Genomic DNA, 24,891 nt, shown 5'->3' with positions numbered 1-24,891 from the left:
TAGAATGGCCGTTGACGGAAGCGTGCCATCTCTGACGTTCTTTTCAAGAAGGATAAACTCGGAAGGGCAAGCTTGGAAAAAAAACGTACAAAATGTCAACAGGACCAGGGATTCCCAGCCAGTCTCCCATGCCGGTACTGGCCCGGCCTCAAGCTGCTTAGCGGCTGCGATCTGACGAGGGCAGGCATATTCAGCTTAGAATGGCCGTTGACGGAAGTGTGCCATCTCTGACGTTTTTTTCAAGAAGGATAATCTCGGAAGGGCAAGCTTGGAAAAAAAACGTACAAAATGTCAACAGGACCAGGGATTCCCAGCCAGTCTCCCATGCCGGTACTGGCTCGGCCTCAAGCTGCTTAGCGGCTGCGATCTGACAAGGGCATGCATATTCAGCTTAGAATGGCCGTTGACGGAAGCGTGCCATCTCTGACGTTCTTTTCAAGAAGGATAAACTCGGAAGGGCAAGCTTGGAAATAAACCGTACAAAATGTCAACAGGACCAGGGATTCCCAGCCAGTCTCCCATGCCGGTACTGGCCCGGCCTCAAGCTGCTTAGCGGCTGCGATCTGACGAGGGCATGCATATTCAGCTTAGACTGGCCGTTGACGGAAGCGTGCCATCTCTGACGTTCTTTTCAAGAAGGATAAACTCGGAAGGGCAAGCTTGGAAATAAAACGTACAAAATGTCAACAGGACCAGGGATTCCCAGCCAGTCTCCCATGCCGGTACTGGCCCGGCCTCAAGCTGCTTAGCGGCTGCGATCTGACTAGGGCATGCATATTCAGCTTAGAATGGCCGTTGACGGAAGCGTGCCATCTCTGACGTTCTTTTCAAGAAGGATAAACTCGGAAGGGCAAGCTTGGAAAAAAAATGTACAAAATGTCAACAAGACCAGGGATTCCCAGTCAGTCTCCTATGCCGGTACTGGCCCGGCCTCAAGCTGCTTAGCGGCTGCGATGTGACGAGGGAATGCATATTCAGCTTAGAATGGCCGTTGACGGACGCGTGCCATCTCTGACGTTCTTTTCAAGAAGGATAAACTCGGAAGGGCAAGCTTGGAAAAAAAACGTACAAAATGTCAACAGGACCAGGGATTCCCAGCCAGTCTCCCATGCCGGTACTGGCCCGGCCTCAAGCTGCTTAGTGGCTGCGATCTGACGAGGGCGGGCATATTCAGCTTAGAATGGCCGTTGACAGAAGCGTGCCATCTCTGACGTTTTTTTCAAGAAGGATAAACTCGGAAGGGCAAGCTTGGAAAAAAAACGTACAAAATGTCAACAGGACCAGGGATTCCCAGCCAGTCTCCCATGCCGGTACTGGCCCGGCCTCCGGCTGCTTAGCGGCTGCGATCTGATGAGGGCATGCATATTCAGATTAGAAGGGCCATTGACAGAAGTGTGCCATCTCTGACGTTCTTTTCAAGAAGGATAAACTCGGAAGGGCAAGCTTGGAAATAAAACGTACAAAATGTCAACAGGACCAGGGATTCCCAGCCAGTCTCCCATGCTGGTACTGGCCCGGCCTCAAGCTGCTGCGATCTGACGAGGGCATGCATATTCAGCTTAGAATGGCCGTTGACGGAAGCGTGCCATCTCTGACGTTCTTTTCAAGAAGGATAAACTCGGAAGGGCAAGCTTGGAAAAAAAACATACAAAATGTCAACAGGACCAGGGATTCCCAGCCAGTCTCCCATGCCAGTACTGGCCCGGCCTCAAGCTGCTTAGCAGCTGCGCTCTGACGAGGGCATGCATATTCAGCTTAGAATGGCCGTTGACGGAAGCGTGCCATCTCTGACGTTCTTTTCAAGAAGGATAAACTCGGAAGGGCAAGCTTGGAAATAAAACGTACAAAATGTCAACAGGACCAGGGATTCCCAGACAGTCTCCCATGCCGGTACTGGCCCGGCCTCAAGCTGCTTAGCGGCTGCGATCTGACGAGGGCATGCATATTCAGCTTAGAATGGCCGTTGACGGAAGCGTGCCATCTCTGACGTTCTTTTCAAGAAGGATAAACTCGGAAGGGCAAGCTTGGAAAAAAAACGTACAAAATGTCAACAGGACCAGGGATTCCCAGCCAGTCTCCCATGCCGGTACTGGCCCGGCCTCAAGCTGCTTAGCGGCTGCGATCTGACGAGGGCAGGCATATTCAGCTTAGAATGGCCGTTGACGGAAGCATGCCATCTCTGACGTTTTTTTCAAGAAGGATAAACTCGGAAGGGCAAGCTTGGAAAAAAAACGTACAAAATGTCAACAGGACCAGGGATTCCCAGCCAGTCTCCCATGCCGGTACTGGCCCGGCCTCAGGCTGCTTAGCGGCTGCGATCTGATGAGGGCATGCATATTCAGCTTAGAATGGCCATTGACGGAAGTGTGCTATCTCTGACGTTCTTTTCAAGAAGGATAAACTCGGAAGGGCAAGCTTGGAAATAAAACGTACAAAATGTCAACAGGACCAGGGATTCCCAGCCAGTCTCCCATGCCGGTACTGGCCCGGCCTCAGGCTGCTTAGCGGCTGCGATCTGATGAGGGCATGCATATTCAGCTTAGAATGGCCATTGACGGAAGTGTGCTATCTCTGACGTTCTTTTCAAGAAGGATAAACTCGGAAGGGCAAGCTTGGAAATAAAACGTACAAAATGTCAACAGGACCAGGGATTCCCAGCCAGTCTCCCATGCCGGTACTGGCCCGGCCTCAAGCTGCTGCGATCTGACGAGGGAATGCATATTCAGCTTAGAATGGCCGTTGACGGAAGCGTGCCATCTCTGACGTTCTTTTCAAGAAGGATAAACTCGGAAGGGCAAGCTTGGAAATAAAACGTACAAAATGTCAACAGGACCAGGGATTCCCAGCCAGTCTCCCATGCCGGTACTGGCCCGGCCTCAAGCTGCTTAGCGGCTGCGATCTGACGAGGGCATGCATATTCAGCTTAGACTGGCCGTTGACGGAAGCGTGCCATCTCTGACGTTCTTTTCAAGAAGGATAAACTCGGAAGGGCAAGCTTGGAAATAAAACGTACAAAATGTCAACAGGACCAGGGATTCCCAGCCAGTCTCCCATGCCGGTACTGGCCCGGCCTCAAGCTGCTTAGCGGCTGCGATCTGACTAGGGCATGCATATTCAGCTTAGAATGGCCGTTGACGGAAGCGTGCCATCTCTGACGTTCTTTTCAAGAAGGATAAACTCGGAAGGGCAAGCTTGGAAAAAAAATGTACAAAATGTCAACAGGACCAGGGATTCCCAGCCAGTCTCCTATGCCGGTACTGGCCCGGCCTCAAGCTGCTTAGCGGCTGCGATGTGACGAGGGAATGCATATTCAGCTTAGAATGGCCGTTGACGGACGCGTGCCATCTCTGACGTTCTTTTCAAGAAGGATAAACTCGGAAGGGCAAGCTTGGAAAAAAAACGTACAAAATGTCAACAGGACCAGGGATTCCCAGCCAGTCTCCCATGCCGGTACTGGCCCGGCCTCAAGCTGCTTAGTGGCTGCGATCTGACGAGGGCAGGCATATTCAGCTTAGAATGGCCGTTGACAGAAGCGTGCCATCTCTGACGTTTTTTTCAAGAAGGATAAACTCGGAAGGGCAAGCTTGGAAAAAAAACGTACAAAATGTCAACAGGACCAGGGATTCCCAGCCAGTCTCCCATGCTGGTACTGGCCCGGCCTCAAGCTGCTGCGATCTGACGAGGGCATGCATATTCAGCTTAGAATGGCCGTTGACGGAAGCGTGCCATCTCTGACGTTCTTTTCAAGAAGGATAAACTCGGAAGGGCAAGCTTGGAAAAAAAACATACAAAATGTCAACAGGACCAGGGATTCCCAGCCAGTCTCCCATGCCAGTACTGGCCCGGCCTCAAGCTGCTTAGCAGCTGCGATCTGACGAGGGCATGCATATTCAGCTTAGAATGGCCGTTGACGGAAGCGTGCCATCTCTGACGTTCTTTTCAAGAAGGATAAACTCGGAAGGGCAAGCTTGGAAATAAAACGTACAAAATGTCAACAGGACCAGGGATTCCCAGACAGTCTCCCATGCCGGTACTGGCCCGGCCTCAAGCTGCTTAGCGGCTGCGATCTGACGAGGGCATGCATATTCAGCTTAGAATGGCCGTTGACGGAAGCGTGCCATCTCTGACGTTCTTTTCAAGAAGGATAAACTCGGAAGGGCAAGCTTGGAAAAAAAACGTACAAAATGTCAACAGGACCAGGGATTCCCAGCCAGTCTCCCATGCCGGTACTGGCCCGGCCTCAAGCTGCTTAGCGGCTGCGATCTGACGAGGGGAGGCATATTCAGCTTAGAATGGCCGTTGACGGAAGCGTGCCATCTCTGACGTTTTTTTCAAGAAGGATAAACTCGGAAGGGCAAGCTTGGAAAAAAAACGTACAAAATGTCAACAGGACCAGGGATTCCCAGCCAGTCTCCCATGCCGGTACTGGCCCGGCCTCAGGCTGCTTAGCGGCTGCGATCTGATGAGGGCATGCATATTCAGCTTAGAATGGCCATTGACGGAAGTGTGCCATCTCTGACGTTCTTTTCAAGAAGGATAAACTCGGAAGGGCAAGCTTGGAAATAAAACGTACAAAATGTCAACAGGACCAGGGATTCCCAGCCAGTCTCCCATGCCGGTACTGGCCCGGCCTCAAGCTGCTGCGATCTGACGAGGGAATGCATATTCAGCTTAGAATGGCCGTTGACGGAAGCGTGCCATCTCTGACGTTCTTTTCAAGAAGGATAAACTCGGAAGGGCAAGCTTGGAAAAAAAACATTCAAAATGTCAACAGGACCAGGGATTCCCAGCCAGTCTCCCATGCCGGTACTGGCCCGGCCTCAAGCTGCTTAGCGGCTGCGATCTGACGAGGGCATGCATATTCAGCTTAGAATGGCCGTTGACGGAAGCGTGCCATCTCTGACGTTCTTTTCAAGAAGGATAAACTCGGAAGGGCAAGCTTGGAAATAAAACGTACAAAATGTCAACAGGACCAGGGATTCCCAGCCAGTCTCCCATGCCGGTACTGGCCCGGCCTCAAGCTGCTTAGCGGCTGCGATCTGACGAGGGAAGGAATATTCAGCTTAGAATGGCCGTTGACGGAAGCGTGCCATCTCTGACGTTTTTTTCAAGAAGAATAAACTCGGAAGGGCAAGCTTGGAAAAAAATGTACAAAATGTCAACAGGACCAGGGATTCCCAGCCAGTCTCCCATGCCAGTACTGGCCCGGCCTCAAGCTGCTTAGCGGCTGCGATCTGACGAGGGCAGGCATATTCAGCTTAGAATGGCCGTTGACAGAAGCGTGCCATCTTTGACGTTTTTTTCAAGAAGGATAAACTCGGAAGGGCAAGCTTGGAAAAAAAACGTACAAAATGTCAACAGGACCAGGGATTCCCAGCCAGTCTCCCATGCCGGTACTGGCCCGGCCTCAGGCTGCTTAGCAGCTGCGATCTGATGAGGGCATGCATATTTAGCTTAGAATGGCCATTGACGGAAGTGTGTAATCTCTGACGTTCTTTTCAAGAAGGATAAACTCGGAAGGGCAAGCTTGGAAATAAAACGTACAAAATGTCAACAGGACCAGGGATTCCCAGCCAGTCTCCCATGCCGGTACTGGCCCGGCCTCAAGCTGCTGCGATCTGACAAGGGCATGCATATTCAGCTTAGAATGGCCGTTGACAGAAGCGTGCCATCTCTGACGTTTTTTTCAAGAAGGATAAACTCGGAAGGGCAAGCTTGGAAAAAAAACGTACAAAATGTCAACAGGACCAGGGATTCCCAGCCAGTCTCCCATGCTTGTACTGGCCCGGCCTCAAGCTGCTGCGATATGACGAGGGCATGCATATTCAGCTTAGAATGGCCGTTGACGGAAGCGTGCTATCTCTGACGTTCTTTTCAAGAAGGATAAACTCGGAAGGGCAAGCTTGGAAAAAAAACATACAAAATGTCAACAGGACCAGGGATTCCCAGCCAGTCTCCCATGCCAGTACTGGCCCGGCCTCAAGCTGCTTAGCAGCTGCGATCTGACGAGGGCATGCATATTCAGCTTAGAATGGCCGTTGACGGAAGCGTGCCATCTCTGACGTTCTTTTCAAGAAGGATAAACTCGGAAGGGCAAGCTTGGAAATAAAACGTACAAAATGTCAACAGGACCAGGGATTCCCAGACAGTCTCCCATGCCGGTACTGGCCCGGCCTCAAGCTGCTTAGCGGCTGCGATCTGACGAGGGCATGCATATTCAGCTTAGAATGGCCGTTGACGGAAGCGTGCCATCTCTGACGTTCTTTTCAAGAAGGATAAACTCGGAAGGGCAAGCTTGGAAAAAAAACGTACAAAATGTCAACAGGACCAGGGATTCCCAGCCAGTCTCCCATGCCGGTACTGGCCCGGCCTCAAGCTGCTTAGCGGCTGCGATCTGACGAGGGCAGGCATATTCAGCTTAGAATGGCCGTTGACGGAAGCGTGCCATCTCTGACGTTTTTTTCAAGAAGGATAAACTCGGAAGGGCAAGCTTGGAAAAAAAACGTACAAAATGTCAACAGGACCAGGGATTCCCAGCCAGTCTCCCATGCCGGTACTGGCCCGGCCTCAGGCTGCTTAGCGGCTGCGATCTGATGAGGGCATGCATATTCAGCTTAGAATGGCCATTGACGGAAGTGTGCCATCTCTGACGTTCTTTTCAAGAAGGATAAACTCGGAAGGGCAAGCTTGGAAATAAAACGTACAAAATGTCAACAGGACCAGGGATTCCCAGCCAGTCTCCCATGCCGGTACTGGCCCGGCCTCAAGCTGCTGCGATCTGACGAGGGAATGCATATTCAGCTTAGAATGGCCGTTGACGGAAGCGTGCCATCTCTGACGTTCTTTTCAAGAAGGATAAACTCGGAAGGGCAAGCTTGGAAAAAAAACATTCAAAATGTCAACAGGACCAGGGATTCCCAGCCAGTCTCCCATGCCGGTACTGGCCCGGCCTCAAGCTGCTTAGCGGCTGCGATCTGACGAGGGCATGCATATTCAGCTTAGAATGGCCGTTGACGGAAGCGTGCCATCTCTGACGTTCTTTTCAAGAAGGATAAACTCGGAAGGGCAAGCTTGGAAATAAAACGTACAAAATGTCAACAGGACCAGGGATTCCCAGCCAGTCTCCCATGCCGGTACTGGCCCGGCCTCAAGCTGCTTAGCGGCTGCGATCTGACGAGGGAAGGAATATTCAGCTTAGAATGGCCGTTGACGGAAGCGTGCCATCTCTGACGTTTTTTTCAAGAAGAATAAACTCGGAAGGGCAAGCTTGGAAAAAAATGTACAAAATGTCAACAGGACCAGGGATTCCCAGCCAGTCTCCCATGCCAGTACTGGCCCGGCCTCAAGCTGCTTAGCGGCTGCGATCTGACGAGGGCAGGCATATTCAGCTTAGAATGGCCGTTGACAGAAGCGTGCCATCTTTGACGTTTTTTTCAAGAAGGATAAACTCGGAAGGGCAAGCTTGGAAAAAAAACGTACAAAATGTCAACAGGACCAGGGATTCCCAGCCAGTCTCCCATGCCGGTACTGGCCCGGCCTCAGGCTGCTTAGCAGCTGCGATCTGATGAGGGCATGCATATTTAGCTTAGAATGGCCATTGACGGAAGTGTGTAATCTCTGACGTTCTTTTCAAGAAGGATAAACTCGGAAGGGCAAGCTTGGAAATAAAACGTACAAAATGTCAACAGGACCAGGGATTCCCAGCCAGTCTCCCATGCCGGTACTGGCCCGGCCTCAAGCTGCTGCGATCTGACAAGGGCATGCATATTCAGCTTAGAATGGCCATTGACGGAAGTGTGCCATCTCTGACGTTCTTTTCAAGAAGGATAAACTCGGAAGGGCAAGCTTGGAAAAAAAACGTACAAAATGTCAACACGACCAGGGATTCCCAGCCAGTCTCCCATGCCAGTACTGGCCCAGCCTCAAGCTGCTGCGATCTGACGAGGGCATGCATATTCAGCTTAGAATGGCCGTTGACGGAAGTGTGCCATCTCTGACGTTCTTTTCAAGAAGGATAAACTCGGAAGGGCAAGCTTGGAAATAAAACGTACCAAATGTCAACAGGACCAGGGATTCCCAGCCAGTCTCCCATGCCGGTACTGGCCCGGCCTCAAGCTGCTGCGATCTGACGAGGGCATGCATATTCAGCTTAGAATGGCCGTTGACGGAAGCATGCCATCTCTGACGTTCTTTTCAAGAAGGATAAACTCGGAAGGGCAAGCTTGGAAAAAAAACATACAAAATGTCAACAGGACCAGGGATTCCCAGCCAGTCTCCCATGCCGGTACTGGCCCGGCCTCAAGCTGCTTAGCGGCTGCGATCTGACGAGGGCATGCATATTCAGCTTAGAATGGCCGTTAACGGAAGCGTGCCATCTCTGATGTTCTTTTCAAGAAGGATAAACTCGGAAGGGCAAGCTTGGAAATAAAACGTACAAAATGTCAACAGGACCAGGGATTCCCAGCCAGTCTCCCATGCTGGTACTGGCCCGGCCTCAAGCTGCTTAGCGGCTGCGATCTGACGAGGGCATGCATATTCAGCTTAGAATGGCCGTTGACGGAAGCGTGCCATCTCTGACGTTTTTTTCAAGAAGGATAAACTCGGAAGGGCAAGCTTGGAAAAAAAACGTACAAAATGTCAACAGGACTAGGGATTCCCAGCCAGTCTCCCATGCTGGTACTGGCCCGGCCTCAAGCTGCTGCGATCTGACGAGGGCATGCATATTCAGCTTAGAATGGCCGTTGACGGAAGCGTGCCATCTCTGACGTTCTTTTCAAGAAGGATAAACTCGGAAGGGCAAGCTTGGAAAAAAAACATACAAAATGTCAACAGGACCAGGGATTCCCAGCCAGTCTCCCATGCCGGTACTGGCCCGGCCTCAAGCTGCTTAGCAGCTGCGATCTGACGAGGGAATGCATATTCAGCTTAGAATGGCCGTTGACGGAAGCGTGCCATCTCTGACGTTCTTTTCAAGAAGGATAAACTCGGAAGGGCAAGCTTGGAAATAAAACGTACAAAATGTCAACAGGACCAGGGATTCCCAGCCAGTCTCCCATGCCGGTACTGGCCCAACCTCAAGCTGCTTAGCGGCTGCGATCTGACGAGGGAATGCATATTCAGCTTAGAATGGCCGTTGACGGAAGCGTGCCATCTCTGACGTTTTTTTCAAGAAGGATAAACTCGGAAGGGCAAGCTTGGAAAAAAAACGTACAAAATGTCAACAGGACCAGGGATTCCCAGCCAGTCTCCCATGCCGGTACTGGCCCGGCCTCAAGCTGCTTAGCGACTGCGATCTGACGAGGGCATGCATATTCAGCTTAGAATGGCCATTGACGGAAGCGTGCCATCTCTGACGTTCTTTTCAAGAAGGATAAACTCGGAAGGGCAAGCTTGGAAATAAAACGTACAAAATGTCAACAGGACCAGGGATTCCCAGCCAGTCTCCCATGCCGGTACTGGCCCAGCCTCAAGCTGCTTAGCAGCTGCAATCTGACGAGGGCATGCATATTCAGCTTAGAATGGCCATTGACGGAAGTGTGCCATCTCTGACGTTCTTTTCAAGAAGGTTAAACTCGAAAGGGCAAGCTTGGAAATAAAACGTACAAAAAGTCAACACGATCAGTGATTCCCAGCCAGTCTCCCATGCCGGTACTGGCCCGGCCTCAAGCTGCTTAGCGGCTGCGATCTGACGAGGGCATGCATATTCAGCTTAGAATGGCCGTTGACGGAAGCGTACCATCTCTGACGTTCTTTTCAAGAAGGATAAACTCGGAAGGGCAAGCTTGGAAAAAAAACGTACAAAATGTCAACAGGACCAGGGATTCCCAGCCAGTCTCCCATGCCGGTACTGGCCCGGCCTCAAGCTGCTTAGCGGCTGCGATCTGACGAGGGCAGGCATATTCAGCTTAGAATGGCCGTTGACGGAAGCGTGCCATCTCTGACGTTTTTTTCAAGAAGGATAAACTCGGAAGGGCAAGCTTGGAAAAAAAACGTACAAAATGTCAACAGGACCAGGGATTCCCAGCCAGTCTCCCATGCCGGTACTGGCCCGGCCTCAAGCTGCTTAGCGGCTGCGATCTGACAAGGGCATGCATATTCAGCTTAGAATGGCCGTTGACGGAAGCGTGCCATCTCTGACGTTCTTTTCAAGAAGGATAAACTCGGAAGGGCAAGCTTGGAAATAAAACGTACAAAATGTCAACAGGACCAGGGATTCCCAGCCAGTCTCCCATGCCGGTACTGGCCCGGCCTCAAGCTGCTTAGCGGCTGCGATGTGACGAGGGAATGCATATTCAGCTTAGAATGGCCGATGATGGAAGCGTGCCATCTCTGACGTTTTTTTCAAGAAGGATAAACTCGGAAGGGCAAGCTTGGAAAAAAAAACATACAGAATGTCAACAGGACCAGGGATTCCCAGCCAGTCTCCCATGCCGGTACTGGCCCGGCCTCAAGCTGCTTAGAGGCTGCGATCTGACGAGGGAATGCATATTCAGCTTAGAATGGCCGTTGACGGAAGTGTGCCATCTCTGACGTTTTTTTCAAGAAGGATAAACTCGGAAGGGCAAGCTTGGAAATAAAACGTACAAAATGTCAACAGGACCAGGGATTCCCAGCCAGTCTCCCATGCCGGTACTGGCCCGGCCTCAAGCTGCTTAGTGGCTGCGATGTGACGAGGGCATGCATATTTAGTTTAAAATGGCCGTTGACGGAAGCGTGCCATCTCTGACGTTCTTTTCAAGAAGGATAAACTCGGAAGGGCAAGCTTGGAAAAAAAATGTACAAAATGTCAACAGGACCAGGGATTCCCAGCCAGTCTCCTATGCCGGTACTGGCCCGGCATCAAGCTGCTTAGAGGCTGCGATGTGACGAGGGAATGCATATTCAGCTTAGAATGGCCGTTGACGGACGCGTGCCATCTCTGACGTTCTTTTCAAGAAGGATAAACTCGGAAGGGCATGCTTGGAAAAAAAACGTACAAAATGTCAACAGGACCAGGGATTCCCAGCCAGTCTCCCATGCCGGTACTGGCCCGGCCTCAAGCTGCTTAGTGGCTGCGATCTGACGAGGGCAGGCATATTCAGCTTAGAATGGCCGTTGACAGAAGCGTGCCATCTCTGACGTTTTTTTCAAGAAGGATAAACTCGGAAGGGCAAGCTTGGAAATAAAACGTACAAAATGTCAACAGGACCAGGGATTCCCAGCCAGTCTCCCATGCTGGTACTGGCCCGGCCTCAAGCTGCTGCGATCTGACGAGGGCATGCATATTCAGCTTAGAATGGCCGTTGACGGAAGCGTGCCATCTCTGATGTTCTTTTCAAGAAGGATAAACTCGGAAGGGCAAGCTTGGAAAAAAAACGTACAAAATGTCAACAGGACCAGGGATTCCCAGCCAGTCTCCCATGCCGGTACTGGCCCGGCCTCAAGCTGCTTAGCAGCTGCGATCTGACGAGGGCATGCATATTCAGCTTAGAATGGCCGTTGACGGAAGCGTGCCATCTCTGACGTTTTTTTCAAGAAGGATAAACTCGGAAGGGCAAGCTTGGAAAAAAAACGTACAAAATGTCAACAGGACCAGGGATTCCCAGCCAGTCTCCCATGCCGGTACTGGCCCAGCCTCAAGCTGCTTAGCGGCTGCGATCTGACGAGGGCATGCAAATTCAGCTTAGAATGGCCGTTGACGGAAGCGTGCCATCTCTGATGTTTTTTTCAAGAAGGATAAACTCGGAAGGGCAAGCTTGGAAATAAAACGTACAAAATGTCAACAGGACCAGGGATTCCCAGCCAGTCTCCCATGCCGGTACTGGCCCGGCCTCAAGCTGCTGCGATCTGACGAGGGCATGCATATTCAGCTTAGAATGGCCGTTGACGGAAGCGTGCCATCTCTGACGTTCTTTTCAAGAAGGATAAACTCGGAAGGGCAAGCTTGGAAAAAAAACATTCAAAATGTCAACAGGACCAGGGATTCCCAGCCAGTCTCCCATGCCGGTACTGGCCCGGCCTCAAGCTGCTTAGCGGCTGCGATCTGACGAGGGCATGCATATTCAGCTTAGAATGGCCGTTGACGGAAGCGTGCCATCTCTGACGTTCTTTTCAAGAAGGATAAACTCGGAAGGGCAAGCTTGGAAATAAAACGTACAAAATGTCAACAGGACCAGGGATTCCCAGCCACTCTCCCATGCCGGTACTGGCCCGACCTCAAGCTGCTTAGCGGCTGCGATCTGACGAGGGCATGCATATTCAGCTTAGAATGGCCGTTGACGGAAGCGTGCCATCTCTGACGTTTTTTTCAAGAAGAATAAACTCGGAAGGGCAAGCTTGGAAAAAAACGTACAAAATGTCAACAGGACCAGGGATTCCCAGCCAGTCTCCCATGCCAGTACTGGCCCGGCCTCAAGCTGCTTAGCGACTGCGATCTGACGAGGGCAGGCATATTCAGCTTAGAATGGCCGTTGACGGAAGCGTGCCATCTCTGACGTTTTTTTCAAGAAGGATAAACTCGGAAGGGCAAGCTTGGAAAAAAAACGTACAAAATGTCAACAGGACCAGGGATTCCCAGCCAGTATCCCATGCCGGTACTGGCCCGGCCTCAGGCTGCTTAGCAGCTGCGATCTGACGAGGGCATGCATATTTAGCTTAGAATGGCCATTGACGGAAGTGTGCAATCTCTGACGTTCTTTTCAAGAAGGATAAACTCGGAAGGGCAAGCTTGGAAATAAAACGTACAAAATGTCAACAGGACCAGGGATTCCCAGCCAGTCTCCCATGCCGGTACTGGCCCGGCCTCAAGCTGCTGCGATCTGACAAGGGCATGCATATTCAGCTTAGAATGGCCATTGACGGAAGTGTGCCATCTCTGACGTTCTTTTCAAGAAGGATAAACTCGGAAGGGCAAGCTTGGAAAAAAAACGTACAAAATGTCAACACGACCAGGGATTCCCAGCCAGTCTCCCATGCCAGTACTGGCCCAGCCTCAAGCTGCTTAGCGGCTGCGATCTGACGAGGGCATGCATATTCAGCTTAGAATGGCCGTTGACGGAAGTGTGCCATCTCTGACGTTCTTTTCAAGAAGGATAAACTCGGAAGGGCAAGCTTGGAAATAAAACGTACAAAATGTCAACAGGACCAGGGATTCCCAGCCAGTCTCCCATGCCGGTACTGGCCCGGCCTCAAGCTGCTGCGATCTGACGAGGGCATGCATATTCAGCTTAGAATGGCCGTTGACGGAAGCGTGCCATCTCTGACGTTCTTTTCAAGAAGGATAAACTCGGAAGGGCAAGCTTGGAAAAAAACCATACAAAATGTCAACAGGACCAGGGATTCCCAGCCAGTCTCCCATGCCGGTACTGGCCCGGCCTCAAGCTGCTTAGCGGCTGCGATCTGACGAGGGCATGCATATTCAGCTTAGAATGGCCGTTGACGGAAGCGTGCCATCTCTGACGTTCTTTTCAAGAAGGATAAGCTCGGAAGGGCAAGCTTGGAAATAAAACATACAAAATGTCAACAGGACCAGGGATTCCCAGCCAGTCTCCCATGCTGGTACTGGCCCGGCCTCAAGCTGCTTAGCGGCTGCGATCTGACGAGGGCATGCATATTCAGCTTAGAATGGCCGTTGACGGAAGCGTGCCATCTCTGACGTTCTTTTCAAGAAGGATAAACTCGGAAGGGCAAGCTTGGAAAAAAAATGTACAAAATGTCAACAGGACCAGGGATTCCCAGCCAGTCTCCTATGCCGGTACTGGCCCGGCCTCAAGCTGCTTAGCGGCTGCGATGTGACGAGGGAATGCATATTCAGCTTAGAATGGCCGTTGACGGACGCGTGCCATCTCTGACGTTCTTTTCAAGAAGGATAAACTCGGAAGGGCAAGCTTGGAAAAAAAACGTACAAAATGTCAACAGGACCAGGGATTCCCAGCCAGTCTCCCATGCCGGTACTGGCCCGGCCTCAAGCTGCTTAGTGGCTGCGATCTGACGAGGGCAGGCATATTCAGCTTAGAATGGCCGTTGACAGAAGCGTGCCATCTCTGACGTTTTTTTCAAGAAGGATAAACTCGGAAGGGCAAGCTTGGAAAAAAAACGTACAAAACGTCAACAGGACCAGGGATTCCCAGCCAGTCTCCCATGCCGGTACTGGCCCGGCCTCCGGCTGCTTAGCAGCTGCGATCTGATGAGGGCATGCATATTCAGCTTAGAAGGGCCATTGACGGAAGTGTGCCATCTCTGACGTTCTTTTCAAGAAGGATAAACTCGGAAGGGCAAGCTTGGAAATAAAACGTACAAAATGTCAACAGGACCAGGGATTCCCAGCCAGTCTCCCATGCTGGTACTGGCCCGGCCTCAAGCTGCTGCGATCTGACGAGGGCATGCATATTCAGCTTAGAATGGCCGTTGACGGAAGCGTGCCATCTCTGACGTTCTTTTCAAGAAGGATAAACTCGGAAGGGCAAGCTTGGAAAAAAAACGTACAAAATGTCAACAGGACCTGGGATTCCCAGCCAGTCTCCCATGCCGGTACTGGCCCAGCCTCAAGCTGCTTAGCAGCTGCGATCTGACGAGGGCATGCATATTCAGCTTAGAATGGCCGTTGACGGAAGCGTGCCATCTCTGACGTTTTTTTCAAGAAGGATAAACTCGGAAGGGCAAGCTTGGAAAAAAAACGTACAAAATGTCAACAGGACCAGGGATTCCCAGCCAGTCTCCCATGCCGGTACTGGCCCGGCCTCAAGCTGCTTAGCGGCTGCGATCTGACGAGGGCATGCATATTCAGCTTAGAATGGCCGTTGACGAAAGCATGCCATCTCTGACGTTCTTTTCAAGAAGGATAAACTCGGAAGGGCAAGCTTGGAAATAAAACGTACAAAATGTCAACAGGACCAGGGAATCCCAGCCAGTCTCCCATGCTGGTACTGGCCCGGTCTCAAGCTTCTTAGTGGCTGCGATCTGACGAGGGCATGCATATTCAGCTTAGAATGGCCGTTGACGGAAGCGTGCCATCTCTGACGTTCTTTTCAAGAAGGATAAACTCGGAAGGGCAAGCTTGGAAAAAAAATGTACAAAATGTCAACAGGACCAGGGATTCCCAGCCAGTCTCGTATGCCGGTACTGGCCCGGCCTCAAGCTGCTTAGCGGCTGCGATCTGACGAGGGAATGCATATTCAGATTAGAATGGCCATTGACGGACGCTTGCCATCTCTGACGTTCTTTTCAAGAAGGATAAACTCGGAAGGGCAAGCTTGGAAAAAAAACGTACAAAATGTCAACAGGACCAGGGATTCCCAGCCAGTCTCCCATGCCAGTACTGGCCCGGCCTCAAGCTGCTTAGTGGCTGCGATCTGACGAGGGCAGGCATATTCAGCTTAGAATGGCCGTTGACAGAAGCGTGCCATCTCTGACGTTTTTTTCAAGAAGGATAAACTCGGAAGGGCAAGCTTGGAAAAAAAACGTACAAAATGTCAACAGGACCAGGGATTCCCAGCCAGTCTCCCATGCCGGTACTGGCCCGGCCTCCGGCTGCTTAGCGGCTGCGATCTGATGAGGGCATGCATATTCAGCTTAGAAGGGCCATTGACGGAAGTGTGCCATCTCTGACGTTCTTTTCAAGAAGGATAAACTCGGAAGGGCAAGCTTGGAAATAAAACGTACAAAATGTCAACAGGACCAGGGATTCCCAGCCAGTCTCCCATGCCGGTACTAGCCCGGCCTCAAGCTGCTGCGATCTGACGAGGGCATGCATATTCAGCTTAGAATGGCCGTTGACGGAAGCATGCCATCTCTGACGTTCTTTTCAAGAAGGATAAACTCGGAAGGGCAAGCTTGGAAATAAAACGTACAAAATGTCAACAGGACCAGGGATTCCCAGCCAGTCTCCCATGCCGGTACTGGCCCGGCCTCAAGCTGCTTAGCGGCTGCGATCTGACGAGGGAAGGAATATTCAGCTTAGAATGGCCGTTGACGGAAGCATGCCATCTCTGACGTTTTTTTCAAGAAGAATAAACTCGGAAGGGCAAGCTTGGAAAAAAATGTACAAAATGTCAACAGGACCAGGGATTCCCAGCCAGTCTCCCATGCCAGTACTGGCCCGGCCTCAAGCTGCTTAGCGGCTGCGATCTGACGAGGGCAGGCATATTCAGCTTAGAATGGCCGTTGACAGAAGCGTGCCATCTTTGACGTTTTTTTCAAGAAGGATAAACTCGGAAGGGCAAGCTTGGAAAAAAAACGTACAAAATGTCAACAGGACCAGGGATTCCCAGCCAGTCTCCCATGCCGGTACTGGCCCGGCCTCAGGCTGCTTAGCAGCTGCGATCTGATGAGGGCATGCATATTTAGCTTAGAATGGCCATTGACGGAAGTGTGTAATCTCTGACGTTCTTTTCAAGAAGGATAAACTCGGAAGGGCAAGCTTGGAAATAAAACGTACAAAATGTCAACAGGACCAGGGATTCCCAGCCAGTCTCCCATGCCGGTACTGGCCCGGCCTCAAGCTGCTGCGATCTGACAAGGGCATGCATATTCAGCTTAGAATGGCCGTTGACAGAAGCGTGCCATCTCTGACGTTTTTTTCAAGAAGGATAAACTCGGAAGGGCAAGCTTGGAAAAAAAACGTACAAAATGTCAACAGGACCAGGGATTCCCAGCCAGTCTCCCATGCTGGTACTGGCCCGGCCTCAAGCTGCTGCGATCTGACGAGGGCATGCATATTCAGCTTAGAATGGCCGTTGACGGAAGCGTGCCATCTCTGACGTTCTTTTCAAGAAGGATAAACTCGGAAGGGCAAGCTTGGAAAAAAAACATACAAAATGTCAACAGGACCAGGGATTCCCAGCCAGTCTCCCATGCCAGTACTGGCCCGGCCTCAAGCTGCTTAGCAGCTGCGATCTGACGAGGGCATGCATATTCAGCTTAGAATGGCCGTTGACGGAAGCGTGCCATCTCTGACGTTCTTTTCAAGAAGGATAAACTCGGAAGGGCAAGCTTGGAAATAAAACGTACAAAATGTCAACAGGACCAGGGATTCCCAGACAGTCTCCCATGCCGGTACTGGCCCGGCCTCAAGCTGCTTAGCGGCTGCGATCTGACGAGGGCATGCATATTCAGCTTAGAATGGCCGTTGACGGAAGCGTGCCATCTCTGACGTTCTTTTCAAGAAGGATAAACTCGGAAGGGCAAGCTTGGAAAAAAAACGTACAAAATGTCAACAGGACCAGGGATTCCCAGCCAGTCTCCCATGCCGGTACTGGCCCGGCCTCAAGCTGCTTAGCGGCTGCGATCTGACGAGGGCAGGCATATTCAGCTTAGAATGGCCGTTGACGGAAGCGTGCCATCTCTGACGTTTTTTTCAAGAAGGATAAACTCGGAAGGGCAAGCTTGGAAAAAAAACGTACAAAATGTCAACAGGACCAGGGATTCCCAGCCAGTCTCCCATGCCGGTACTGGCCCGGCCTCAGGCTGCTTAGCGGCTGCAATCTGATGAGGGCATGCATATTCAGCTTAGAATGGCCATTGACGGAAGTGTGCCATCTCTGACGTTCTTTTCAAGAAGGATAAACTCGGAAGGGCAAGCTTGGAAATAAAACGTACAAAATGTCAACAGGACCAGGGATTCCCAGCCAGTCTCCCATGCCGGTACTGGCCCGGCCTCAAGCTGCTGCGATCTGACGAGGGAATGCATATTCAGCTTAGAATGGCCGTTGACGGAAGCGTGCCATCTCTGACGTTCTTTTCAAGAAGGATAAACTCGGAAGGGCAAGCTTGGAAAAAAAACATTCAAAATGTCAACAGGACCAGGGATTCCCAGCCAGTCTCCCATGCCAGTACTGGCCCGGCCTCAAGCTGCTTAGCGGCTGCGATCTGACGAGGGCATGCATATTCAGCTTAGAATGGCCGTTGACGGAAGCGTGCCATCTCTGACGTTCTTTTCAAGAAGGATAAACTCGGAAGGGCAAGCTTGGAAATAAAACGTACAAAATGTCAACAGGACCAGGGATTCCCAGCCAGTCTCCCATGCCGGTACTGGCCCGGCCTCAAGCTGCTTAGCGGCTGCGATCTGACGAGGGAAGGAATATTCAGCTTAGAATGGCCGTTGACGGAAGCGTGCCATCTCTGACGTTTTTTTCAAGAAGAATAAACTCGGAAGGGCAAGCTTGGAAAAAAATGTACAAAATGTCAACAGGACCAGGGATTCCCAGCCAGTCTCCCATGCCAGTACTGGCCCGGCCTCAAGCTGCTTAGCGGCTGCGATCTGACGAGGGCAGGCATATTCAGCTTAGAATGGCCGTTGACAGAAGCGTGCCATCTTTGACGTTTTTTTCAAGAAGGATAAACTCGGAAGGGCAAGCTTGGAAAAAAAACGTACAAAATGTCAACAGGACCAGGGATTCCCAGCCAGTCTCCCATGCCGGTACTGGCCCGCCCTCAGGCTGCTTAGCAGCTGCGATCTGATGAGGGCATGCATATTTAGCTTAGAATGGCCATTGACGGAAGTGTGTAATCTCTGACGTTCTTTTCAAGAAGGATAAACTCGGAAGGGCAAGCTTGGAAATAAAACGTACAAAATGTCAACAGGACCAGGGATTCCCAGCCAGTCTCCCATGCCGGTACTGGCCCGGCCTCAAGCTGCTGCGATCTGACAAGGGCATGCATATTCAGCTTAGAATGGCCATTGACGGAAGTGTGCCATCTCTGACGTTCTTTTCAAGAAGGATAAACTCGGAAGGGCAAGCTTGGAAAAAAAACGTACAAAATGTCAACACGACCAGGGATTCCCAGCCAGTCTCCCATGCCAGTACTGGCCCAGCCTCAAGCTGCTTAGCGGCTGCGATCTGACGAGGGCATGCATATTCAGCTTAGAATGGCCGTTGACGGAAGTGTGCCATCTCTGACGTTCTTTTCAAGAAGGATAAACTCGGAAGGGCAAGCTTGGAAATAAAACGTACAAAATGTCAACAGGACCAGGGATTCCCAGCCAGTCTCCCATGCCGGTACTGGCCCGGCCTCAAGCTGCTGCGATCTGACGAGGGCATGCATATTCAGCTTAGAATGGCCGTTGACGGAAGCATGCCATCTCTGACGTTCTTTTCAAGAAGGATAAACTCGGAAGGGCAAGCTTGGAAAAAAAACATACAAAATGTCAACAGGACCAGGGATTCCCAGCCAGTCTCCCATGCCGGTACTGGCCCGGCCTCAAGCTGCTTAGCGGCTGCGATCTGACGAGGGCATGCATATTCAGCTTAGAATGGCCGTTAACGGAAGCGTGCCATCTCTGATGTTCTTTTCAAGAAGGATAAACTCGGAAGGGCAAGCTTGGAAATAAAACGTACAAAATGTTAACAGGACCAGGGATTCCCAGCCAGTCTCCCATGCCGGTACTGGCCCGGCCTCAAGCTGCTTAGCGGCTGCGATCTGACGAGGGCATGCATATTCAGCTTAGAATGGCCGTTGACGGAAGCGTGCCATCTCTGACGTTTTTTTCAAGAAGGATAAACTCGGAAGGGCAAGCTTGGAAAAAAAACGTACAAAATGTCAACAGGACTAGGGATTCCCAGCCAGTCTCCCATGCTGGTACTGGCCCGGCCTCAAGCTGCTGCGATCTGACGAGGGCATGCATATTCAGCTTAGAATGGCCGTTGACGGAAGCGTGCCATCTCTGACGTTCTTTTCAAGAAGGATAAACTCGGAAGGGCAAGCTTGGAAAAAAAACATACAAAATGTCAACAGGACCAGGGATTCCCAGCCAGTCTCCCATGCCGGTACTGGCCCGGCCTCAAGCTGCTTAGCAGCTGCGATCTGACGAGGGCATGCATATTCAGCTTAGAATGGCCGTTGACGGAAGCGTGCCATCTCTGACGTTCTTTTTAAGAAGGATAAACTCGGAAGGGCAAGCTTGGAAATAAAACGTACAAAACGTCAACAGGACCAGGGATTCCCAGCCAGTCTCCCATGCCGGTACTGGCCCAACCTCAAGCTGCTTAGCGGCTGCAATCTGACGAGGGCATGCATATTCAGCTTAGAATGGCCGTTGACGGAAGCGTGCCATCTCTGACGTTTTTTTCAAGAAGGATAAACTCGGAAGGGCAAGCTTGGAAAAAAAACGTACAAAATGTCAACAGGACCAGGGATTCCCAGCCAGTCTCCCATGCCGGTACTGGCCCGGCCTCAAGCTGCTTAGCGACTGCGATCTGACGAGGGCATGCATATTCAGCTTAGAATGGCCATTGACGGAAGCGTGCCATCTCTGACGTTCTTTTCAAGAAGGATAAACTCGGAAGGGCAAGCTTGGAAATAAAACGTACAAAATGTCAACAGGACCAGGGATTCCCAGCCAGTCTCCCATGCCGGTACTGGCCCAGCCTCAAGCTGCTTAGCAGCTGCAATCTGACGAGGGCATGCATATTCAGCTTAGAATGGCCATTGACGGAAGTGTGCCATCTCTGACGTTCTTTTCAAGAAGGTTAAACTCGAAAGGGCAAGCTTGGAAATAAAACGTACAAAATGTCAACACGATCAGTGATTCCCAGCCAGTCTCCCATGCCGGTACTGGCCCGGCCTCAAGCTGCTTAGCGGCTGCGATCTGACGAGGGCATGCATATTCAGCTTAGAATGGCCGTTGACGGAAGCGTACCATCTCTGACGTTCTTTTCAAGAAGGATAAACTCGGAAGGGCAAGCTTGGAAAAAAAACGTACAAAATATCAACAGGACCAGCGATTCCCAGCCAGTCTCCCATGCCGGTACTGGCCCGGCCTCAAGCTGCTTAGCGGCTGCGATCTGACGAGGGCAGGCATATTCAGCTTAGAATGGCCGTTGACGGAAGCGTGCCATCTCTGACGTTTTTTTCAAGAAGGATAAACTCGGAAGGGCAAGCTTGGAAAAAAAACGTACAAAATGTCAACAGGACCAGGGATTCCCAGCCAGTCTCCCATGCCGGTACTGGCCCGGCCTCAAGCTGCTTAGCGGCTGCGATCTGACAAGGGCATGCATATTCAGCTTAGAATGGCCGTTGACGGAAGCGTGCCATCTCTGACGTTCTTTTCAAGAAGGATAAACTCGGAAGGGCAAGCTTGGAACTAAAACGTACAAAATGTCAACAGGACCAGGGATTCCCAGCCAGTCTCCCATGCCGGTACTGGCCCGGCCTCAAGCTGCTTAGCGGCTGCGATGTGACGAGGGAATGCATATTCAGCTTAGAATGGCCGATGATGGAAGCGTGCCATCTCTGACGTTTTTTTCAAGAAGGATAAACTCGGAAGGGCAAGCTTGGAAAAAAAAACATACAGAATGTCAACAGGACCAGGGATTCCCAGCCAGTCTCCCATGCCGGTACTGGCCCGGCCTCAAGCTGCTTAGAGGCTGCGATCTGACGAGGGAATGCATATTCAGCTTAGAATGGCCGTTGACGGAAGCGTGCCATCTCTGACGTTTTTTTCAAGAAGGATAAACTCGGAAGGGCAAGCTTGGAAATAAAACGTACAAAATGTCAACAGGACCAGGGATTCCCAGCCAGTCTCCCATGCCGGTACTGGCCCGGCCTCAAGCTGCTTAGCGGCTGCGATGTGACGAGGGCATGCATATTTAGTTTAAAATGGCCGTTGACGGAAGCGTGCCATCTCTGACGTTCTTTTCAAGAAGGATAAACTCGGAAGGGCAAGCTTGGAAAAAAAATGTACAAAATGTCAACAGGACCAGGGATTCCCAGCCAGTCTCCTATGCCGGTACTGGCCCGGCATCAAGCTGCTTAGAGGCTGCGATGTGACGAGGGAATGCATATTCAGCTTAGAATGGCCGTTGACGGACGCGTGCCATCTCTGACGTTCTTTTCAAGAAGGATAAACTCGGAAGGGCAAGCTTGGAAAAAAAACGTACAAAATGTCAACAGGACCAGGGATTCCCAGCCAGTCTCCCATGCCGGTACTGGCCCGGCCTCAAGCTGCTTAGTGGCTGCGATCTGACGAGGGCAGGCATATTCAGCTTAGAATGGCCGTTGACAGAAGCGTGCCATCTCTGACGTTTTTTTCAAGAAGGATAAACTCGGAAGGGCAAGCTTGGAAATAAAACGTACAAAATGTCAACAGGACCAGGGATTCCCAGCCAGTCTCCCATGCTGGTACTGGCCCGGCCTCAAGCTGCTGCGATCTGACGAGGGCATGCATATTCAGCTTAGAATGGCCGTTGACGGAAGCGTGCCATCTCTGACGTTCTTTTCAAGAAGGATAAACTCGGAAGGGCAAGCTTGGAAAAAAAACGTACAAAATGTCAACAGGACCAGGGATTCCCAGCCAGTCTCCCATGCCGGTACTGGCCCGGCCTCAAGCTGCTTAGCAGCTGCGATCTGACGAGGGCATGCATATTCAGCTTAGAATGGCCGTTGACGGAAGCGTGCCATCTCTGACGTTTTTTTCAAGAAGGATAAACTCGGAAGGGCAAGCTTGGAAAAAAAACGTACAAAATGTCAACAGGACCAGGGATTCCCAGCCAGTCTCCCATGCCGGTACTGGCCCAGCCTCAAGCTGCTTAGCGGCTGCGATCTGACGAGGGCATGCATATTCAGCTTAGAATGGCCGTTGACGGAAGCGTGCCATCTCTGATGTTTTTTTCAAGAAGGATAAACTCGGAAGGGCAAGCTTGGAAATAAAACGTACAAAATGTCAACAGGACCAGGGATTCCCAGCCAGTCTTCCATGCCGGTACTGGCCCGGCCTCAAGCTGCTTAGCGGCTGCGATCTGACGAGGGAAGGAATATTCAGCTTAGAATGGCCGTTGACGGAAGCGTGCCATCTCTGACGTTTTTTTCAAGAAGAATAAACTCGGAAGGGCAAGCTTGGAAAAAAATGTACAAAATGTCAACAGGACCAGGGATTCCCAGCCAGTCTCCCATGCCAGTACTGGCCCGGCCTCAAGCTGCTTAGCGGCTGCGATCTGACGAGGGCAGGCATATTCAGCTTAGAATGGCCGTTGACAGAAGCGTGCCATCTTTGACGTTTTTTTCAAGAAGGATAAACTCGGAAGGGCAAGCTTGGAAAAAAAACGTACAAAATGTCAACAGGACCAGGGATTCCCAGCCAGTCTCCCATGCCGGTACTGGCCCGGCCTCAGGCTGCTTAGCAGCTGCGATCTGATGAGGGCATGCATATTTAGCTTAGAATGGCCATTGACGGAAGTGTGTAATCTCTGACGTTCTTTTCAAGAAGGATAAACTCGGAAGGGCAAGCTTGGAAATAAAACGTACAAAATGTCAACAGGACCAGGGATTCCCAGCCAGCCTCCCATGCCGGTACTGGCCCGGCCTCAAGCTGCTGCGATCTGACAAGGGCATGCATATTCAGCTTAGAATGGCCATTGACGGAAGTGTGCCATCTCTGACGTTCTTTTCAAGAAGGATAAACTCGGAAGGGCAAGCTTGGAAAAAAAACGTACAAAATGTCAACACGACCAGGGATTCCCAGCCAGTCTCCCATGCCAGTACTGGCCCAGCCTCAAGCTGCTTAGCGGCTGCGATCTGACGAGGGCATGCATATTCAGCTTAGAATGGCCGTTGACGGAAGTGTGCCATCTCTGACGTTCTTTTCAAGAAGGATAAACTCGGAAGGGCAAGCTTGGAAATAAAACGTACAAAATGTCAACAGGACCAGGGATTCCCAGCCAGTCTCCCATGCCGGTACTGGCCCGGCCTCAAGCTGCTGCGATCTGACGAGGGCATGCATATTCAGCTTAGAATGGCCGTTGACGGAAGCATGCCATCTCTGACGTTCTTTTCAAGAAGGATAAACTCGGAAGGGCAAGCTTGGAAAAAAAACATACAAAATGTCAACAGGACCAGGGATTCCCAGCCAGTCTCCCATGCCGGTACTGGCCCGGCCTCAAGCTGCTTAGCGGCTGCGATCTGACGAGGGCATGTATATTCAGCTTAGAATGGCCGTTAACGGAAGCGTGCCATCTCTGATGTTCTTTTCAAGAAGGATAAACTCGGAAGGGCAAGCTTGGAAATAAAACGTACAAAATGTTAACAGGACCAGGGATTCCCAGCCAGTCTCCCATGCCGGTACTGGCCCGGCCTCAAGCTGCTTAGCGGCTGCGATCTGACGAGGGCATGCATATTCAGCTTAGAATGGCCGTTGACGGAAGCGTGCCATCTCTGACGTTTTTTTCAAGAAGGATAAACTCGGAAGGGCAAGCTTGGAAAAAAAACGTACAAAATGTCAACAGGACTAGGGATTCCCAGCCAGTCTCCCATGCTGGTACTGGCCCGGCCTCAAGCTGCTGCGATCTGACGAGGGCATGCATATTCAGCTTAGAATGGCCGTTGACGGAAGCGTGCCATCTCTGACGTTCTTTTCAAGAAGGATAAACTCGGAAGGGCAAGCTTGGAAAAAAAACATACAAAATGTCAACAGGACCAGGGATTCCCAGCCAGTCTCCCATGCCGGTACTGGCCCGGCCTCAAGCTGCTTAGCAGCTGCGATCTGACGAGGGCATGCATATTCAGCTTAGAATGGCCGTTGACGGAAGCGTGCCATCTCTGACGTTCTTTTTAAGAAGGATAAACTCGGAAGGGCAAGCTTGGAAATAAAACGTACAAAACGTCAACAGGACCAGGGATTCCCAGCCAGTCTCCCATGCCGGTACTGGCCCAACCTCAAGCTGCTTAGCGGCTGCAATCTGACGAGGGCATGCATATTCAGCTTAGAATGGCCGTTGACGGAAGCGTGCCATCTCTGACGTTTTTTTCAAGAAGGATAAACTCGGAAGGGCAAGCTTGGAAAAAAAACGTACAAAATGTCAACAGGACCAGGGATTCCCAGCCAGTCTCCCATGCCGGTACTGGCCCGGCCTCAAGCTGCTTAGCGACTGCGATCTGACGAGGGCATGCATATTCAGCTTAGAATGGCCATTGACGGAAGCG

General features: G+C 51.3%; 37 pseudogenes; all 37 read right to left on the bottom strand.

Moving 5' to 3' along the window:
• Nucleotides 1-93: 93 nt before the first annotated feature.
• Nucleotides 94-212, bottom strand: LOC141058183 (5S ribosomal RNA; annotated as a pseudogene).
• An 861-nt stretch (nucleotides 213-1,073) lies between these two features.
• LOC141059234 (5S ribosomal RNA) lies at nucleotides 1,074-1,192 on the bottom strand (annotated as a pseudogene).
• A 657-nt stretch (nucleotides 1,193-1,849) lies between these two features.
• On the bottom strand, nucleotides 1,850-1,968 carry LOC141059028 (5S ribosomal RNA; annotated as a pseudogene).
• Nucleotides 1,969-2,045: 77 nt separating this feature from the next.
• Nucleotides 2,046-2,164, bottom strand: LOC141058177 (5S ribosomal RNA; annotated as a pseudogene).
• Nucleotides 2,165-3,409: 1,245 nt separating this feature from the next.
• On the bottom strand, nucleotides 3,410-3,528 carry LOC141057972 (5S ribosomal RNA; annotated as a pseudogene).
• Nucleotides 3,529-3,793: 265 nt separating this feature from the next.
• Nucleotides 3,794-3,912, bottom strand: LOC141051907 (5S ribosomal RNA; annotated as a pseudogene).
• A 77-nt stretch (nucleotides 3,913-3,989) lies between these two features.
• On the bottom strand, nucleotides 3,990-4,108 carry LOC141059023 (5S ribosomal RNA; annotated as a pseudogene).
• A 657-nt stretch (nucleotides 4,109-4,765) lies between these two features.
• LOC141054602 (5S ribosomal RNA) lies at nucleotides 4,766-4,884 on the bottom strand (annotated as a pseudogene).
• A 272-nt stretch (nucleotides 4,885-5,156) lies between these two features.
• On the bottom strand, nucleotides 5,157-5,275 carry LOC141055714 (5S ribosomal RNA; annotated as a pseudogene).
• A 649-nt stretch (nucleotides 5,276-5,924) lies between these two features.
• On the bottom strand, nucleotides 5,925-6,043 carry LOC141051902 (5S ribosomal RNA; annotated as a pseudogene).
• A 77-nt stretch (nucleotides 6,044-6,120) lies between these two features.
• On the bottom strand, nucleotides 6,121-6,239 carry LOC141059016 (5S ribosomal RNA; annotated as a pseudogene).
• Nucleotides 6,240-6,316: 77 nt separating this feature from the next.
• On the bottom strand, nucleotides 6,317-6,435 carry LOC141058162 (5S ribosomal RNA; annotated as a pseudogene).
• Nucleotides 6,436-6,896: 461 nt separating this feature from the next.
• Nucleotides 6,897-7,015, bottom strand: LOC141054591 (5S ribosomal RNA; annotated as a pseudogene).
• Nucleotides 7,016-7,287: 272 nt separating this feature from the next.
• On the bottom strand, nucleotides 7,288-7,406 carry LOC141055656 (5S ribosomal RNA; annotated as a pseudogene).
• A 1,033-nt stretch (nucleotides 7,407-8,439) lies between these two features.
• On the bottom strand, nucleotides 8,440-8,558 carry LOC141051820 (5S ribosomal RNA; annotated as a pseudogene).
• Nucleotides 8,559-9,803: 1,245 nt separating this feature from the next.
• On the bottom strand, nucleotides 9,804-9,922 carry LOC141058154 (5S ribosomal RNA; annotated as a pseudogene).
• A 1,058-nt stretch (nucleotides 9,923-10,980) lies between these two features.
• Nucleotides 10,981-11,099, bottom strand: LOC141057969 (5S ribosomal RNA; annotated as a pseudogene).
• A 265-nt stretch (nucleotides 11,100-11,364) lies between these two features.
• Nucleotides 11,365-11,483, bottom strand: LOC141056490 (5S ribosomal RNA; annotated as a pseudogene).
• A 461-nt stretch (nucleotides 11,484-11,944) lies between these two features.
• LOC141054580 (5S ribosomal RNA) lies at nucleotides 11,945-12,063 on the bottom strand (annotated as a pseudogene).
• Nucleotides 12,064-12,335: 272 nt separating this feature from the next.
• Nucleotides 12,336-12,454, bottom strand: LOC141056335 (5S ribosomal RNA; annotated as a pseudogene).
• An 845-nt stretch (nucleotides 12,455-13,299) lies between these two features.
• Nucleotides 13,300-13,418, bottom strand: LOC141054569 (5S ribosomal RNA; annotated as a pseudogene).
• Nucleotides 13,419-13,495: 77 nt separating this feature from the next.
• LOC141051814 (5S ribosomal RNA) lies at nucleotides 13,496-13,614 on the bottom strand (annotated as a pseudogene).
• A 273-nt stretch (nucleotides 13,615-13,887) lies between these two features.
• Nucleotides 13,888-14,006, bottom strand: LOC141057964 (5S ribosomal RNA; annotated as a pseudogene).
• A 657-nt stretch (nucleotides 14,007-14,663) lies between these two features.
• LOC141054558 (5S ribosomal RNA) lies at nucleotides 14,664-14,782 on the bottom strand (annotated as a pseudogene).
• A 469-nt stretch (nucleotides 14,783-15,251) lies between these two features.
• LOC141052664 (5S ribosomal RNA) lies at nucleotides 15,252-15,370 on the bottom strand (annotated as a pseudogene).
• Nucleotides 15,371-16,026: 656 nt separating this feature from the next.
• LOC141055599 (5S ribosomal RNA) lies at nucleotides 16,027-16,145 on the bottom strand (annotated as a pseudogene).
• Nucleotides 16,146-16,794: 649 nt separating this feature from the next.
• LOC141051897 (5S ribosomal RNA) lies at nucleotides 16,795-16,913 on the bottom strand (annotated as a pseudogene).
• A 77-nt stretch (nucleotides 16,914-16,990) lies between these two features.
• Nucleotides 16,991-17,109, bottom strand: LOC141059011 (5S ribosomal RNA; annotated as a pseudogene).
• Nucleotides 17,110-17,186: 77 nt separating this feature from the next.
• On the bottom strand, nucleotides 17,187-17,305 carry LOC141058147 (5S ribosomal RNA; annotated as a pseudogene).
• Nucleotides 17,306-17,766: 461 nt separating this feature from the next.
• Nucleotides 17,767-17,885, bottom strand: LOC141059282 (5S ribosomal RNA; annotated as a pseudogene).
• A 272-nt stretch (nucleotides 17,886-18,157) lies between these two features.
• LOC141055550 (5S ribosomal RNA) lies at nucleotides 18,158-18,276 on the bottom strand (annotated as a pseudogene).
• A 1,425-nt stretch (nucleotides 18,277-19,701) lies between these two features.
• Nucleotides 19,702-19,820, bottom strand: LOC141056479 (5S ribosomal RNA; annotated as a pseudogene).
• Nucleotides 19,821-21,858: 2,038 nt separating this feature from the next.
• Nucleotides 21,859-21,977, bottom strand: LOC141057959 (5S ribosomal RNA; annotated as a pseudogene).
• Nucleotides 21,978-22,242: 265 nt separating this feature from the next.
• On the bottom strand, nucleotides 22,243-22,361 carry LOC141056468 (5S ribosomal RNA; annotated as a pseudogene).
• Nucleotides 22,362-22,829: 468 nt separating this feature from the next.
• LOC141055450 (5S ribosomal RNA) lies at nucleotides 22,830-22,948 on the bottom strand (annotated as a pseudogene).
• An 845-nt stretch (nucleotides 22,949-23,793) lies between these two features.
• LOC141051937 (5S ribosomal RNA) lies at nucleotides 23,794-23,912 on the bottom strand (annotated as a pseudogene).
• Nucleotides 23,913-24,373: 461 nt separating this feature from the next.
• On the bottom strand, nucleotides 24,374-24,492 carry LOC141056457 (5S ribosomal RNA; annotated as a pseudogene).
• Between the last annotated feature and the right edge of the window lie 399 nt (nucleotides 24,493-24,891).

This window comes from Dendrobates tinctorius, unplaced genomic scaffold, assembly GCF_039654945.1.
Source record: "Dendrobates tinctorius isolate UK_male_01 unplaced genomic scaffold, ASM3965494v1 ptg000011l, whole genome shotgun sequence".
In the NCBI taxonomy this organism is placed as follows: Eukaryota; Metazoa; Chordata; class Amphibia; order Anura; family Dendrobatidae; genus Dendrobates; species Dendrobates tinctorius.
Note: the sequence above shows the minus strand (reverse complement) of the source record. Positions and strands in the feature narration are given on the sequence as shown.